General features: G+C 45.1%; 1 long non-coding RNA gene across 1 annotated transcript in view; it reads left to right on the top strand.

Moving 5' to 3' along the window:
* The window catches only part of LOC143836847 (uncharacterized), a 30,494-nt gene extending 15,072 nt beyond the window's left edge, over positions 1–15,422 (top strand). The window contains exons 2-3 of the long non-coding RNA XR_013230780.1: positions 5,434–5,548; positions 15,307–15,422. This is a non-coding gene — a long non-coding RNA (uncharacterized LOC143836847). The remainder of the gene's footprint in view (positions 1–5,433; positions 5,549–15,306) is intronic.
* Positions 15,423–16,153: the final 731 nt, after the last annotated feature.

Here is a 16,153-nt window from a genome sequence, read left to right as displayed (position 1 = left end):
CAATACATAGACTGCCTTTGACAACTGTATGGAAAGTTCAGATGTCTAAAATGTGCCAGCCAGAAGTCACAGGTGGTGGTGGGGGATCCCTTAGGGTTGCTAGTCAGTGGGGGGACTTACCAGGAGATGAAGGAGGCTATGTTACTAGCATTGCACAGGAATTGTTCTCCTCACACCACTGACAACTGGGTGATGACCTGGCATTTGGGCAAAAATTTAACCCAAATGCTAGAGTGTTGCAGCAATGGCACAATGTGATGACATCATTTCTGATATGATGCCTGAGATGTGGCCTGAGCTTTCCTCTTTCTCCTAGTGAGTGCCCTCCCACCCCCAGTTCTCATTTCCCATCCCTGCTCCAAATGGTGGTAGAAGAAAACAAACAAACAAAAATCACTGTTGGGCCAATAGTATGATATAGCTGCTGAGGAAAACTGGGCACTCCTAGAGAATTTTGCAAGGAAATGTCGGTTTCCCCTGGAAATTTTGTCACACAGCTCTAGGAATTGCTGGAAACTCTGACAACTACCCCCCCCACACAACCTTTTTATCACCGGGGACCACTCAACGCTTGACAATTTTACTGAGGCCCGGTGGGGGGGGTAGTTTACTCCTCTACTCTCAACCACTGCCCTAACGCTCTCTGATTGCTATGCTAATGTTTAAACATCCCTTCAAAATAAGATACAGACACGCCACAACAATGAACATAAGGAACATTTTATTTTCATGGAAATTTTAACTCATGACAGTGACAAATCAATGGGAACCCTGAGCTTGTTTCTCTGCAACAAGATAGTCCCATCTGGGAGTGATGGGAGACAATGACACCCAAAGTGTGCTGTAAAGGGCCGGGGGGGGGTGAAGTAAAGGGCCGGTGGGGGCGAAGGCGTCCTTCGTGGCCCACCTCCAATTAGTCGACGGACCACATGTGGTCTGCGGCCCACAGGTTGGGGATCTCTAGTCTAGACTACCTGTTAAGATTTTCCTCACAATGTTTGCTTTCTGTGTCCCTATTTTCAGAAGTAAGGGCATGATGACCAGACTTTTCTCCACTGTGACCCCTTGCCTGAGGAATTCACTACCCCCTGAGCCTCGTCTGTGTTGGGAGAGTCAAAATTCAGAGCAGAAGTTAAGAATAAAATTGCTTTATTAAAGATAAAACAGGGAAGAGCAGAGAGTTATAGAAGCTTGTCTGGCTAATCTTCAAAAATGTTCAAATGTTTTATTTTAGTTTTCAAGCCACCTAAAACTGATTTTCTGGAGGATAAACACAGAGATTTTATAAACAACAAACAACCCAGTAGCAGAGAAGATGAATAGATATCGGTCACTGAATCCGTCCTTGCAAGGGAAGTGGGGCTGTTGGGGGCTGCTATCACTCTTGGCTAGCAGGTTCCCCAATGAGTAACACTCGGCAGCCATATCAGATAGCAGGGACAGTCTCAGACTAAAATGTGGGTTCAACTCTCCACTCTGCCCTGGAAACTTCTGATAAGCTTCTGATAACATTCAGGCCAGTCACATGTGCTCTACCTCAGGGGTAGCCAACCAGTGGTCACCCAGATGTTCATGGAATACAATCCCCATGAGCCTCTGCAAGCAAATTCTGGCATGGGCTCATGGGAATTGTAGTCCATGAACATCTGGAGGACCACAGGTTGACTACCCCTGCTCTACCTCACCTACCTCACGCGTGCTCTACCTCACCTACCTTGTGAAGATAAAAGGGAATAATTAATCCACTGTGCATTGTTATTAGGAAGGAAGGTGGGGCATAAATGTGGCAAAATAGTGGTGTGTTAAGGATTCTGAGAGTTGGTGTCATCCAGATATTTGTCTAGCTCTCAGGCTTTATTCCCTGGCCTCCCTTGGTGGTGTCTACTCTTTGAGATTTGGACATTGCAGGGAGAATATTCATTGCTCCCCTATAAGGATTTACAAAATGCTGCCTGCCATTTCTGAATAGGCTGAAGAATGACGTGAAGCCATTCTCAGTCTTACACATTGTGCTTGCTTATTCCACTGGCTCTGTGCATCTGCACCTGCTTACAGTCCTTTGGTCCTAAATTCCTCTGGTGAATAAGACAGAAATAGCAAATCAGCATAAAATTGAAAGCATGCAAAGGGTTTTTAAAGAACTATCTAAAAAAAAGGGACACATTGAAGATAAGCTTGACAGCACTCTTGCATTTTTGATGCCATCTATGCTTCCAACAGTTAAGTTGAAGGAGTTCAATCTCTCTTCTTATGACACACCATTATTTATTTAATGTATTATTATTATTATTATTATTATTATTATTATTATTATTAGATTTATTTCCCGCCTCTCCCGATAGGCTCGAGGCGGGTCACAACAACTAATCCCATTAAAATTCCCATTAAAATATCAGTCTACTAACATGGCGGCTAAAAATCCCATCCCTCCCCCAATTATTAAGAGGTGAAGAGGAAAGGATAGGGGAGTAGCGTAAATATCATTTGCTTCATTTATAGGCTGCCTTTTCCCCTAAGGGAGATCCAAAGAGATTTATATCATTGTCTTCTTCATTTTATTCTTACAATGACCTTGGGAAGTATGTCTGGTCCCAGGGCATCCAGCGAGCTTCCAGAGCTGATAGCTAAAGAGCCAATGTAGTGGTTAGAGCAGCCTTTCTCAACTTTTTGATCCTTGAGAACCCCCTGAAACTTTCTTCAGGCTTCGAGAAACCCCAGAAATGGTATGCCCGTGCAGAATATGGTTGGGAAACATAGCTGTGTATACGCCCACCTGGGGTCCCTCCCCTTCCCACCCCCTCCAGGCCCATCATTGGCCATTTGTTTTTGGGGGAAGGAGGTCAACATGACCATATATGGTCAGATCGCACAATCAATGTTTAACAAATTTAAAATGTATATAAAAAATAACTCCCACCCATTTGGGAAATCCTTCCAGGGCTATCAAGGAACCCTGCTTGAGAAAGCCTGGGTTAGAGTGTCAGAGTAGAATATGGGTTCAAATATGTGTTCACAAGTCTCAACCTTACTTTTAACATTGGGCCATTCACTCTCTTTAGTTGGACCTACCCAAGCCAGTTATTGGGAGGAAGAGAAAGTTCCTTGAAGGAAAAGTGGGATTAAAATGTGCTAGACAGAAGTTGGAGCTGTGATGTAACATGGCAGAGAATTGTTGGTGCCCATTTTCCAATTTCCTGTGTTTATTAGCACTTCCCATGAGGCTGATTATCAGCAAGCACCATGGCCTTGGTGAATTACAGCATCTTTAATGTAATTTACTATTAGAAAAATAAAAACAAGAGTTAGGGCAATTCAACGGCAGTCTGTAAATCCATCTTTCACCAGCAGACTTTTCATTAGCAAGGTTTGAGTTATTGCAGGGTCTCTGCATGGCATTGCCAAATGCTCTAACTTCTAAGCAGCCAGGATTTATACTGATTTATCCTTATAAAAGCCAGCCCCTTTCTCATAAAACTGGCAGATCAGCTATGTGATGCTCGCCAGCCGACCACTTGCCTTTCTCCTGATTTATCACTTGAGTCATCTAGTGCTACTGGATTGCACATAGAATACAACTCATTTATTATTTAGATGGCAAAGTACAACACTTGTTTTCAAGTGTCTGTATTCAGGTTCTTAACATCCTCCCTTCCTGGTGTCAGCATGTGTAGAATTTGGTCTAGGCAAACACACACACACACACGCACAAACACACGCACACGCACAAACACAAACACACACACACACACACACACAGATTAACCTAACTTCTAAGTGGGGTCTGGATGGGGTCTGAGAGCCAGTGTGGTATAGTGGTTAGGAGTGCTGACTTCAAATCTGGCATGCCAGGTTCGATTCTGTGCTTCCCCACATGCAGCCAGCTGGGTGACCTTGGGCTCGCCATGGCACTGATAAAGCTGTTCTGACAGAGCAGTGATATCAGTGCTCTCTCAGCTTCACCCACCCCACAGGGTGTCTGTTGTGGGGAGAGGAATGGGAAGGCAACTGTAAACCGCTTTGAGCCTCCTTCGGGTAGGGAAAAGTGGCATATAAGAACCAACTCTTCTTCTTCTTCTTCTAGAATTTCAACTGATCTCTTTAGACTACAGTGATCAGTTCCGCAGGAAGAAATGAGAGCAACTGGCTCACCCTGGGTCTTGCCTCTGAAGGTTCACCCTCCCTTCCGTCCCTATTTTTTTGCCACGTGGGCTTTAAATACCCCAGGGAACAACCCAGCCCCACCCCTTGAGAACTGCCTTGTCTGATGCCCAAGGATAGTATCAGGCTTCTGGGCAATTTCTTATTTTGCCTACCCCCCCCCCTGCCCCAGTCTGCAAAAACCCAGTGACTGCAAAAACCCAGTAAGTCACTGCTGTACTTCCCAATCCTTTGGCTTCCTCAGGTGGATCAGGTTCAATGTGACAGACCTTTTGTTCCCTCTGAATCCTTCCCTTCTTTGTTATACAGCACTGGCTGGTACTCCTTCATGTTCTTGTCTATGTAAGCTGGAAATCCTAATTCCTCAGGGAATTGGAAAAAGTCTGTTATTAATTACATTTTGTTTTCCTATTCTTTCTGGACGAAGCAGTGGAGAAGGCATTAGTCATGCTGAAGTTGTACATGTGAGTTAGATGCCTCTCTCATACGGAAGCATATGACCTCACACAAGCACACACACCACATGCACATAGGATTAAAGGGCTAAACTAGAGGTGCATATCAGACCATAAAACATCTTTTGGACATGAAAGATGACTTTTAATATGCTCTGGTTGCTACTGCCTCAATGACACCTGAAACAGTGCATCACTAATCAAAGTGTTCCACTGGGATGGAATCTGAACTATCTGGCCCTCTAGAGAGAGTTAAAGGAAATGGAGTGCTGGTTTGCTTTGTGGTTTTATTGCCATATTATGACATTTTACCAGGCGGACAGCTTGTACTGTGTTTCATTTGGATGCACTGTCATTTGGCATCAATAAACTGCTTGTCAGTTCAACCTTAAGCTTGGATCTGCGAATACGGCTAGCCAGTCCACTACTGGGGCACGTGAGCTTTAAGAAGCATATGAGTGTTGCTGAATTTTTCACACTGGTTTCACAGATAATGGTTTTATTTGTGCTTTACAATTTATTGCAGTGAAGTGCTTTCAGTTCACATGGTCACAGCCCAATAACATCTTCCACTGACTAGCCGATCCAAGCAACTGAATAGACCTGGTGCTGTGATTCTACCATAAATGGCTTTATCCTATGAGCTTGTCCTAAAGTGGGATGCCTGGGAGATCTGGAGCCAAGTCACCCAGAAAGGTTGGGGGAGCTTGGTCTGTTTAGCCTGGAAAGGAGAACACTGAGAGGGGATCTGACAACCATCTTGAAGTATTTAAATGGTGCCATATGGAGGATACAGCAGATTTTTTCTCTCTTACCCCAGGGGGACAGACCAGAACAAATGGGATGAAATTAATTAAAAAAAAATTCCATCTAAACATCTGGAAGAAATTCCTGACCAAGCAGTTTCTCAGTGGAACAATCTTCCTCAGGATGTGGTGAGTTCTCCATCTTTGGAAAATTTTAAAGACAGGCTGGATAGCCATCTGACAGAGAGGCTGATTCTGTGAAAGCTTAAGGGGGTGGCAGGTTACAGTGGATGAGGGATAGGGTTGTGTGGGGCTCGTCAACCTCGATACCAGGCCGCAAAGGCCGTGCCTGTCTCTGCCCCTCCCCCCGCAGCGGGAAGCTTGCCAGGCTGCTTCGCTTGCGGCTTGTCTAGCTTCTCACTGCGAGAGTGGGGGAAGAGGCAAGTGCAGCCGCCGGCACACCGGCAGATGCAAACGCACATGCGTGGAGCTGCCACGCATGCGAGTTTGCACCCCTGCTGGCGCAAACGCGCATGCCTAGCAACTCTGTGCATGCGCGTTTGCATGCAGCTGCTGCGCGTGCGCGGTGCCCGCGCCACCAGCTCTCAACCGCAAAAAGGTTGGGGACCGCTGGGGTTGTGAGTGTCCTGCATAGTTTAGGGGATCGGACTAGATGAACCAGGAGGTCCCTTCCAACTCTATGATTCTATGTCATTCTCAAATACAAAATCCTTTTGGGAACCAAATCAGGCCTGCTTATTTCAGGGTTTCCCCTAAGGAATTGTAAATCTATATTTTCGGCGTAGGTTTGGATGTGGATCTGGTCACAACAACAGCCGTGCCATGGTCAGACCACTATGCTCTAAAGGCTCGGCTAAGGCTTCCACCACCTCCTCAGTTGGGCGCCGAGCAAATTTTAGCTCGCCCGCGGAGACTTATGGATCCAATAGGATTCCTGAACGCTCTGCGGGAACCAATGCCTCCCGGCACTTCTCTCAATGGCCTGGTCAGTGACTGGCATGACAGACTGCTGACTGCCATTGATGAGATAGCTCCCCGACGCCCTCTCCGGCTCCGTCTCAAGCGAGCTCCCTGGTACACCGAGGAGCTTCGCGACAAGAAACGGGAACTGAGACGGCTAGAGCGAGTTTGGAGGAAGACTCGTGACGAAGCCTCGAGAACATCTTATAGAATGCAGATGAAAGCCTATGAGATGGCGGTGAAGTCAGTAAAACGCAATTTTTACTCGGCTACCATCGCATCCGCAGACTCACGCCCAGCTCAATTGTTTAAGGTAGTTCGATCTCTCACTGCCCTGATTGAAGGGCAACAAAACAGTAGCCAATTGGACATCAGCTGTGAGGCATTTGCGAGTCATTTTGCTGACAAAATCTCGACACTCCGCCACGACCTCCCCCCAACCTTAGATACAAAAAGTGAACTAGAGGCCCCTTGGCCGTCTTTGGAGAAAACTATGAGTAACTTCAGACGACTCACGCTGACCGAAGTGGACAGGATTCTAGCGACAACAAGACCAACTACATGCCCACTAGATCCTTGCCCATCCTGGCTCTTGAAAACAGCTGGCATAAAGATAATGGGCCCCCTCCGGGAGATAATCAACCTATCTCTAACAACAGGAGAATTCCCGGAGGGTTTGAAAGAGGCTGTGGTACGTCCACTGTTGAAAAAAACATCTCTAAACCCACAAGAGCCTAACAACTACAGGCCCGTGTCTCACTTAGCGTTTCTGGGCAAGATGATAGAAAGGGCAGTCGCAAACCAACTGACAGAATACCTGGAAGAAGCTTCGGTCCTAGACCCATCCCAGTCTGGCTTCCGGCCTGGCCATGGGGTAGAGACAGCGCTAATCGCCCTGACGGACGACCTCCGTCGCCAGTTGGATCGAGGCGGGTCGGCACTGCTGATATTATTAGACCTCTCAGCAGCGTTCGACACAGTCGATCACGAGCTTCTAGCTCGCCGCCTCATCGATGCTGGAATACAAGGGACAGCCCTTCAATGGCTGATCTCCTTCCTCCAGGGTCGTGGACAGAGGGTTGCAATAGGAGAGAAAACATCAGGCCGCCGGCAACTTACTTGTGGAGTCCCACAAGGAGCGGTCCTCTCTCCTATCCTATTCAACATCTTCATGCGCCCTCTCGCACAGCTGGTACGGACGTTCGGGCTGGGTTGCCATCAATATGCAGATGACACCCAGCTCTTCCTCCTGATGGATGGCCGCCCTGACTCTCCCCCAGAAGCATTAGCCAGCTGCCTGGAAGCAGTGACGAGATGGCTCAAGCAGAGTCGTCTGAAGCTCAATCCTTTAAAGACGGAGGTCCTGTGGCTAGGTAGGAAGGGCCCTTGCGAGGAAGCGCGCCTGCCTACCCTGGATGGCGTGCAGCTCTCCACGGCTCATGCCGCCAGGAACCTAGGCGTGATTCTGGACGCCTCCCTCACAATGGAGGCCCAGATCACAAAGGTAGCGCGGCTGGCATTCTACCATCTCCGCCAAGCCAAACTACTAGCGCCCTACCTGGCCCCGGAACACCTAGCCACAGTGATCCATGCGACGGTCACCTCTAGACTAGACTTTTGTAACTCGCTCTACGCAGGCCTGCCCTTAGCCCTGACCCGGAAACTACAACTAGTTCAAAATGCAGCAGCCAGGATCCTCACGGCAACACCGTGGAGGTCCCATATCCGGCCTATTCTTCATCAGCTGCAATGGCTACCAGTTGAATTCCGGATCAGACTAAAGGTTCTGGTAATTACCTTCAAGGCCATACGCGGTCAGGGCCCAGTGTACCTGAGGGACCGCCTCCCCGCCTATGCCCCCAAAAGAGCTCTACGCTCTACTGCCTCAAATCAGCTAAGGATCCCTGGCCCTAAAGAAGTCCGTCTGGTCTCGACCAGGGCCAGAGCATTCTCTGTTCTGGCCCCTACCTGGTGGAACGAGCTCCCAGAAGAGATCAGGGCCCTGACGGAGCTTAAACAGTTCCGCAGGGCCTGCAAGAAGGAGCTCCTCCATCAGGCATTTGGCCGAGACCAGACGTAATCAACAGCGACCAAGGGCCCCTGCTCCCCCCCCCACCCCCCCTCAGAATTCAATCAATAAACCACCCCTCTCAGAATCCCATCAACAAGCCCTGGACCTGTTTGTATCACAACTGTTTACTGTTATACTGTGTTGTGTTTGGTTGCAATTGTTGGTTATTGATGTATATGTTTTACAGACTGTTTTATGTAAGGTTCCTTGTTATAATGTAAACCGCCCTGAGCCTCCGGGGAGGGCGGTATAGAAGTATGATAAATAAAATAAATAAATAAAATAAATATACACTTAAGGAAAGATTTCAGTTGCCCCTTCTCTTGCTCAACTAATTCCCTCCACAAATTAAGAGCATTTCGGGTAATAGCACTGCAGGATGCCAGTATTACCATACTCATTCCTACCAGTCTCCTGGAGTTGCCATACAAGGACTGGCAGCCTCAACCAGGGTTCTCAAACTTGTTGAGCCTGCAGAAGTTCAGGAATACTGAGATCACTGAATCGGTAGCCCCTAGAGTTGCCAGCCTCCAAGTGGGGCCTGGAGATTTCTTGGAATTACAACATCACCATCAATCATCAGAAAGGCCAAAGCTGAGAGTGAGCTAAGATTGGCCAGGGAAGCCCATTGTAACAAGAAAAGATTTTTCAGTTATGTGAGGAGCAAACATAAAGTAAAGGAGGCAATAGGCCCACTGTTGGGTGCGGATGGACAAACACTAACGGAAGATGCAGAGAAAGCAGAAAGGCTTAGTGCCTATTTTACATCTGTTTTTCTCCACAGGTCAAAGGGTTTAGGCACATCTAGAGATGGCAGTAGCCAAGGGATAGTGTTTGGGTGGCAGGTTGACATGGACAGAGAGCTTGTCGAGAGGCATTTAGCTGCACTGGATGAATTCAAATCCCCTGGACCAGATGAAATGCACCCGAGAGTGCTCAAAGAACTTTCCGGAGACCTTGCACAACCCTTGTCCATCATCTTCGGGACCTCTTTAAGGACTGGAGATGTCCCGGAGGACTGGAAGAGAGCAAATGTTATTCTGATTTTCAAAAAAGGGAGGAAGGATGACCCGGGAAACTACAGGCCAGTGAGTCTGACCTCTGTTGTGGGTAAGATAATGGAGCAGATATTAAAGGGAGTGATCTGCAAACATCTGGAGGACAATTTGGTGATCCAAGGAAGTCAGCATGGATTTGTCTCCAACAGGTCCTGTCAGACCAACCTGGTTCCTTCTTTTGACCAAGTGACAGGTTTGCTGCTTCGTGGAAATTCGGTTGATGTCATTTACTTGGATTTTAGTAAAGCTTTTGATAAGGTTCCCCATGACGTTCTGAAGGATAAATTGAAGGACTGCAATCTGGATTTTCAGATAGTTAGGTGGATAGAGAATTGGTTAGAGAACCGTACTCAAAGAGTTGTTGTCAATGGTGTTTCATCAGACTGGAGGGAGGTGAGTAGCGGGGTATCTCAGGGCTTGGTGCTCGGTCTGGTACCTTTTAACATATTTATTAATGATCTAGATGAGGGGGGAGGGGCTACTCATCAAGTTTGCAGATGACACCAAATTGGGAGGACTGGCAAATTCTCCAGAAGATAGAGACAGAGTTCATGGTGAGCTTGATCTGTTTAGCCTGGAGAGCAGATATGATAAACATCTTCAAATATTTGAAGGGCTGTCATATGGAAGATGGAGCAGAGTTGTTTTCTGTTGCCCCAGAGTGTCGGACCAAAACCAGTGGGTTAAAATTAATTCAAAAGAATTTTCGGCTAAACATCTGGAAGAAATTCCTTACAGTTAGAGCAGTTCCTCAGTGGAACAGGCTTCCTCAGGAGATGGTAAGTTCTCCTACTTTGGATGTTTTTAAGCAGAGGGTAGATAATCTGACAGAAATACCAATTTTATGAACTTAGGCAGATTGTGAGTGGGTGGGTAGGTAGGTAGTTGTGAGTTCCTACATCATGCAGGGGGTTGGACTAGATGACCCTGGAGGTACCTGCCAGCTCTATGATTCTATGATCCTAACAGTACCATTCTAATCAAAGTTATACCCTTCTAAGCTCATTGCTTAGGATGGTACTGCAAAATATCCACATAACTAAAGTCTATACAAAGAATGCTACTTTTAGAGATGAGGAAGAACAGCAGACTGGAAAATTCTGACACCCTACTGACAGTCATTCCATAGCAGAGGAAGGAAGTCAACATCCGCAGCTATAGAAAAAGATTATGAACACCTTGAAAGGAGTTACTTGCCAGTTGCCCTGACTGTGTAATGAGTTTTGATTTTCTGGCTTTCACTTTCTTTTCATGTCACCCAGAGAAGGGAAAAGATGGGAGTGTGGAAATAGAGCAGTAAAGAAATGAGCAAATATTGGATCTTGAAAGGTTACATTTAAAAATGAACTGCTGCTGATAAACTCCGTTCCACCATCAGAATGCAAAATGCAGGCAAACATGTGAGCAGAATGCAAGGAAAGTCACTTATGTTCTCTGCTGGTGAGCTTCCCTGCTGGTTCCCTGCTGGTGAGCTTCCTGGTGCACTTCTCCAGGGGTAGTCAACCTGTGGTCCTCCAGATGCTCATAGACTACAATTCCCATGAGCCCCTGCCAGCATTTGCTGACAGGGGCTCATGGGAATTGTAGTCCATGAACATCTGGAGGACCACAGGTTGACTACCCCTGCTCTTGTCCATTTTCCCCACAGCTGAGAGTGAATCCTGGCTTTCCTTCTGTCACTGAAGCAAGTAATGATTTATCTCAGAAGGCATTGGCTTTGTATCTACAGGGTCTGGCAGTCTTAAAGCAAAGGTTGGATACACACTTTTCTTGGATGCTCTAGGATGCTTTGGGCTGATCCTGCATTCAGTAGGGGGTTGGACTAGATGGCCTGTATGGCCCTTCCAACTCTATGATTCTATGATTCTACCATGTTAGAGTTCAGTTCCCCCACAGAAAATGATTGCCTTGGAGGGGGAATTCTATGCCATTATACATAGAGGATTTTAAGGAATTGCTAGGTTGGGCCTGTATTTTCTGCCGCAGCATCTTTTCTTGTTTTTCATTTTACAGATTTTTATATTGTATTTAAGGGATTCTTATGCCTGTTTTAAGGGGTTTATGGGGATTTTAGTCTAACATTGTAACCTACCTCGAGCCCTTGGGAAATAAATGTAAATATAATAATAATCATCATAATGATGATGATGATAATAATAATAATACCCCTTAGAGACCCCCCCTCTCTTAAATCTCATGCTCCCCACATGGTTACATTTGTGCATGTGCATGTTTGATTCTCTGCTCATCCACATGCAGCTAGCTGGGTCAAAGTTTTGTCAGAGCTCTCTCAGTCTTACCTATCTCACAGAGTGTCTGTGGTGGGGAGAGGAAGGGAAGGCGATTGTAAGCCCCTTTGAGACTCTTTTGGGTAATGAAAAGTGGGGTATAAAAACTACAGGACTACCTTTCTCCCTGTGGTCTGCCTTAGGAACTTCTCTTATCTGAGCAGGGCCTTCTGCTGGCACTACCCTGCAAGCAAGCAAAACCAGCAACTGCTGGGACATGTTCCTTCTCTGTTCTGTCCCCTACCTTATGGAAGGGCCTGCCTGATGTGGTTAAGAAGGCTCCCGCTCTCCTGGTTTCCTGGAAACTATACAACACTGGATATTCAGGAGGTTTTTTTTTTTTTTTAAATACAGGTAAAATAGTTGCACTGTAGGGAACTAGTTCAGAAAGAGTATTTGGGAAAGGGATAAAAAATATAAACTGTACTGCTCTATCCAGTGCGTACAGTCTATGGTTGTATGTTGGATCCTACTATGTAATTTTTGCATCATTTAATGCATCTGGTTGATTCCAGATTTCTACACTCCCAGCCCGATTTGAATTTACTGGATGACCCATCCTATTTATTATGTTGACTTTGTGTAATTGGCCTTGAGCTCCAGTGAGAAAGGCAGGCTGTAAATAATTGAATAAATAAAAACAATAAAGCCTCTTCCTAGTCTTCTTACCAGTCCATGATTTTTCAATGTGTCTGCTGGCTGTGTGCTTAGCAAAAAAAAATTTTTTTTTCCAGAAATTATCATTGTCCCAGAAGCCAGTGCATTGCTAATGGGAAACATTATTCAAGGCCTAAGATCCTGATTGTTCAGTTTTTGAACCTATTAAAAATCCTTTATTTCCTAGAAAATTACAATAACAATACGAAAACCTCAAAAAAAAGATATAAAAATGCTTTATGTACTGCCCAGAACATATTGGCACTATAAATCCTGTGACATATGGCTCTTTAGAGTAGACTCCCCCCCCCCACATCCTCTAACAGCTCCTTCTTTGTGGAAAGCTAGTTGTCCGGTTCATTTGCCTGAAGCAAAGGCTGCCCATCCTCTCCGTATGTGCTTAGTAAATTAATTAAACCAATGATTCAATTGCTTTTGGGCTGAGTTGTAAGGAAACTTGTGCATACAGATTCCAAGGCTCATAATACCCTGAAACATTGCACCTTTCCTGGATTCTCCACATGTCAGTGCAGACAACTCTTTGAATACAAATGTAAAAGATGAATTAATTTATAATTCAAGGTCCTTTCTCCCCTTTCTGGCTCGGCCCATGGTTACTGTTTCTTGGCTTGCGTGACAGTGGTGGCCAGAAAGCCAGAGGAATGTAACAGAAGAGTAGCAGTTCAAAAGCAAGACACTTCCTTTCTAGAAGCCTCCATTTCCTGCCTGCCCCTTTCCAATTGCAATCTTTTTGCTCTCATGATTAGCTCCCTGTAGGAGCCAAGCTTTGAATCTCTTCTCTGCCCTTGCTTATTATTAGTGTGGCCCATGCAGATTCGGTGAGATGGAACAGCTATAACTCCACTGAATAGGGAACCTTCATTTGCATGAAAATGAGGGCACCCTGCTGGCCACAGCACACAGATCAACTAATAGAAATTTGGCGCATTTTGCCCTTGTTAAATGTATGCAGGACATGAGAAATGCAAACAGTGTTTCCTTCTGGCCTGCAGCATCTGTGGAATGGCCTAGGGAATTGTGTCCCTGCAAAAAAGCTTTTCAGGAATGAGCGTGATGGGAAATGAAGCACTTATGAATACAAACACTTCAGAGTAGGTTTGGTGGTGGTGGTGGTGGTGGGGGGGAATCCAGATTTGTTCCCAGCCTTTTTGGTGACATACTGGCCACATACATTTACAAAAAGGAGCACAGGATTCGGTTTTTGATGTGCCACTGCAAAACACTGCTCTTGAGAAACAGGAGTGGCATGTCACAAACTCCTTTTTGTATTACTGAAATTTTAATTTTATTATCCATGTGAGTCTTTTATTTTATAAGAGAGATGCAACTGGAACTAGGGATGTGAGGCATGCATTGTCCAAATTAGTCTTGTTTTGAGGATTATCTGTTCTTTTTCATTCTTACAATGCATTCCTAAGCAAAGTTACACCTTCTTAAAACAAGGCTACCAGATAGTCCGCTTTGACAACAAAAATTTTTTAAACAGAGGCTGGATAGCCATCTGACGAAGAAGCTAATTCTGTGAAGGTTCAAGGAGGTGTCAGGTTACAGCGGATGAGTAATAGGGATGTGAGTATCCTGCAAAGTGCAGGGGGTTGGACTAGATGATCCAGGAGGTGCCTTCCAACTCTATTATTCTATGATTCTAACGTCCCACGCTAAAGGCTCAGGACTCCTCTGTTTCTCCATGGGAAGCAGGAGCAAAAGGGAGAGAGCCAGAACTGGCAGTGCTTGTTCTCATTATCCTACCCTCACCGAAGTTCAAACCTTGCAGGGTTGCCAGTCCAGCCTGGCAATCAGTAGGAGACTGGGTGGGATAGGGACATGGGGGAAAACCATTGGTGTGTGGCATCAGCTCGAAGAAAATGTGAAAATGACATGTCCCCTATAAAAATCACTAAAACATCTATGATAAATAGATTTTTCAGCAATTCCTAGAGAGATCAGTAGGGACACCTTATAGTTGCTAATGGCAATCTCCCCTTCCCTTTCTGTTGGCCACTGGCATGCCAGCTGGTATAGGCTGATGGGGGTGTGAGATCTCTCAACTCAGTGGGCACATGGCAACCCTATCCAGAGTACAGAACATTTTTTAAAGGTTCCTTTTTGTAGCAGTATTACCACCACATATGATTTATTGTCACTAGTTCCAGGCAGAAGCTGGGAACAACTATGTCTGGAACTCCTCACTTTTGCATGAACATAAATATCACAAATCCAGGCAGCATTCCTTAGTGCCCTGCAGATCCACAGCAGTGGGATGTAGACAAGCAAGTGATTCACATGGGTGGTCTAAAACTCAAACATCAGTTAAGGGTATTCCTTCTCAAAGATAGCCATATATTTAGGCTACAGTTAGTGTGATAGAGGCCATCTTGGCTGATACAACAGAAAGTGATGTATACTTAAGTCTTTATAATTTGATGCAAAAAGCTAGGCTCTGTTTATGGGTTATATGTGATACATGAGTGTTCTTTTGAATAGTGCGTACAACCCATTCTTCATGCTGGCTCTACCTGCAGGGCAGTGCACAGTTTCTGTGGCAGACAGCACTTTGGGGACATGGACATGATGTTCATTCAGGCACATCAGTTAGCATATATGCTTTCGTTTCTTTAATTGCTTTTAATAATTAAGTCTAATGGAGAAGCGCTGATTGCATTATACACTCAGTGGGTTAATTAGGAACCTCTAAATAAGTTACAAACTGGGTCCTTTGGACTTGGTTCTGGGCATCCTCCCCTAACTAAAATGCTTCATTCTCTGGAGAGCTCATGTTAGAGAATTGAGTGGAGGCAATTATGCCTGATAATGAAGATCACTAAATAAAGTAATTTAATTTTCTCCCCTCCCTCTTCTCCCCACTCTCAGGAACTGAGCATGGCGGTGGAACAGCAGCCATCGATAAAAACCCTTTTAATAGGTTAAGTTGATATTGTATTGGAAATGCCGGGAATCAAGAGAAATCCAGTAAAAATGGTGAGCAGAATAATGAGGTTTCTCAATTAACAAATGGCTGTTTTTCCTTCTCAAAATGTTTTTGTTTAATTTTACATAGAAGAAAAGCTGAGCTCCTTTGAATTATACTGCATATTTGTTGGATATTTTCATGATGCTGTTTATTAATTTACTGTTAATTCACTCTCTCCTTATAGATGTAGGAGACACTTCATTGTCTGAAGAAGTGTATTCACACCTTGAATAAAACTTTTTTGGTCTTAAAGGAACCATTGGTCTCAAATTTTGTTCTACTTCAGACCAACATGGCTACGCAGCTGAGTATATCTCCAGGAAGCCAATTGTACACCCTTCAGGGGAATTATATTGTATAAGACCCAAGCATACTATCCAAGCATAATTGCTCTGGGTCTAATATACAGCCATAATATTCATCCACAATTCAATTTCAAATATCTCAAATATGTTTGTTTTATTTCTTAAGTGATATAAATAGCCTGTATCAAATAATGGGCCCAGCAAAAAACACTTTTTGCTTACTCACATGCTTGGGCCTGATTCAAGGATGCTTCTGGCTATTTGTACAAGAAGAACACAAAAAGGTAGCTTCTGGATCTAATTCACTACAGAAATCCACTGGGCTCAATGAATGCTGCTTCTGGTTTACTCTCTTTAGCAGTAACAAATGGAAATGTGATTCAGAGCTTTGCATGCTTTGAGATGTTTAAAGGCTGACTCCTTGTGAACACTTTCCATGAGA

This window comes from Paroedura picta, chromosome 4, assembly GCF_049243985.1.
Source record: "Paroedura picta isolate Pp20150507F chromosome 4, Ppicta_v3.0, whole genome shotgun sequence".
Taxonomy (NCBI): domain Eukaryota; kingdom Metazoa; phylum Chordata; class Lepidosauria; order Squamata; family Gekkonidae; genus Paroedura; species Paroedura picta.
This window is presented reverse-complemented; position numbering and strand designations above follow the sequence as displayed.